Source organism: Poromitra crassiceps (genome assembly GCF_964638095.1).
Source record: "Poromitra crassiceps genome assembly, chromosome: 14".
Classification (NCBI taxonomy): domain Eukaryota; kingdom Metazoa; phylum Chordata; class Actinopteri; order Beryciformes; family Melamphaidae; genus Poromitra; species Poromitra crassiceps.
Window position 1 is genome coordinate 28521493 of NC_139633.1, and position 2500 is coordinate 28523992.

The window sequence follows — 2500 nt, forward strand, 5'->3', positions numbered from 1 at the left end:
AGGGTTTCCAACTGGAAGTAGGAAACCCTCATGTTTCCAACTTCCATGATTGGAAGTAGGAAACCCTCATTAGTGTTTTGCTTGCACCTGTGTTTACCCTGCCTCTTCGACACAAAATGGCCCCCGTGAAAAGGGTCTATTGCCTTGACCTGTATACTGCTCTTAGTTTGTATTGCCGGTTCCTGGCTGGGTGGAGCTGAGATGGCCCTGATTGGAGATGGGGAGTAGAGGGTGACACAGGAGTGGTTTTTCACTCCTGTCCCGTCCCACTCCCGGTAGTATGACTCCCGACACCTCCCGCTCCCATTTTTATTTGCATGTCTTTTTTTGTCTTTATGCAACACATGAAAGCACAAAATGGATATAGAAGATTTTGTTTTAAATCTTTCATATGCTCGTATGTTTGCTGATGTGATGTAATGTAGCTGTTTTAATGCAGTCCACTCTTATGTTAGTAAACACATGTTGCAATCTACTGTAAGCAGAGGATCAGAAGGAAATGTATATTCTTTGAAAATGACGATGTCTAGCCCTACCCCTTTTTGTCCACTTCTACATCAGACTGTACTGTTCCTCTGAGCCAGCCTGAGTGGCTTATATACTCTTTGCTTTGTAACTTCATTTAAATGATTCTCCAGGCATGGCTGATTTAGAACTCGTCTTCTTAGAGGAGCCACAAGCGGCCCGCGGGCCGCCAGTTGCCCACCCCTGACCTCACTCAGTGTGTCCCCTGGGTCAATTTGCAAAAACAAAACACAAAAAAACGTACAAGATGGATGTTTTTGGTTAGGTTAGGTTAGACCACACAAATCTGTCTTTTTATTTTACTGTACATCCCGGAACATGGCGCTAATGGCATTACCATTGTCCATCCACATACTGTTTAACGTTAGCATTTGAGCTAACACTATTTTAACAAACTATATCCAGGATGCACATTGATTAATGTGACATATTTGGGTGATGTACCCCATCAAATTGCTGTAGCGGGCTGTTTTAAAGCTAGTGCAAAGTGTCATCTGAATGGAAGAAGGACTAAATTCGAACATGAAAAATACAACTGTTGGTATAATAAACTTGGATTACCAGTCCTTTTCATCAAATTAGTAGCTATAATTGGGAGTGATGGTGTTACAGTAGGCTACTGGTGGAAGTGCACGGTCACAATCTGGCCCTCTGGTAGCGAGGACATTTTTTTTGTGGCCCTCTCTATCATCAAAGTTGCCCATCCCTGTCTTAGGTCTATGCCTAAGGATGCAAACCACATGGAAATCGACCATCTCTGAACTTGATGCAAAGTAGATGTTGCGTCTCAAGCTTGATTGCAGGTCACTGCTTGGACGAATAAAACGCATCTTGGACATTCTGTATCATCTATCTCATCATTGCAGAGAATTAAATCCGTGGTGGGTTTTCTTGGATGAGTAACAACAAAAAATGGTTTGCTCGCAATGAAAATGTTGACAATTTCAAAGTGGAAACGGAACTTGTTTGGGAGAATGACCCAGATAAGACCCGGGTCCCACGCCGGGAGAGATGCATAACAATTAGCAGCATAACAAACAGCAACCAGGGTGGTGCCCTTCACACTGAATCAACCCATGGTCCAACGTGCACCTCCAACCTGGGTCGGGGAAACCGGGATAAAAGGAGAATTTCTGTATTTTTCAAACAAACTATTTTCATATTTGTTTATGTATAACTAAGGCGTGTGAGCAGACATTTTCGAAATCGGTGCAGTATTGACCGCTTTTCCCTGGTTGGACCCTTGGTGTGAAAGGGGTATCTCTCTGTCTCTGTTCTCTCTCTCTCTCTCTCTCCCTCTGTTTGTCTGTCTGTCTCTCTCTCTCTCTCTCCCTCTGTTTGTCTGTCTGTCTCTCTCTCTCCCTCTGTTTGTCTGTCTGTCTCTCTCTCCCTCTGTTTGTCTGTCTCTCTCTCTCTCTCCCTCTGTTTGTCTGTCTGTCTGTCTCTCTCTCTCCCTCTGTTTGTCTGTCTGTCTCTCTCTCTCTCTCCCTCTGTTTGTCTGTCTGTCTCTCTCTCTCTCTCCCTCTGTTTGTCTGTCTGTCTCTCTCTCTAAGGAAAAGAAGAAACATTTGCTTTTGCTTCAAATGAACCTGTAGGCTAAAATAAAGAGGATCTAGTCTGCAAAAGCATGATTATTTTGTCAATCAAGGAGCTAAGTTACGTCATGAATTTTGAATGCATAGATAGGCTATTAAACAGTTTTACATCTAGATGAATTCAAAGTTCACTGGGTCTAAAATAACTGAAGTAATACCGAAGGATTCTTAATATGCACACATTGTATGCGATGTGATTCAAATAGAATGTGTCACTCAAGGAAGATGACTGAGCAATGCTTGTTTGTATAACCCAGAGTTGATGAGTTGGACACTCCTCCACAATAGAGCTGCGGTGTCAGTTTAGCATACGTTTGCATCAGACGTGGCAGAAGGATTTTCCATGTGTTTTGCATTCTTTGATGCCCTCCAGAGACCAC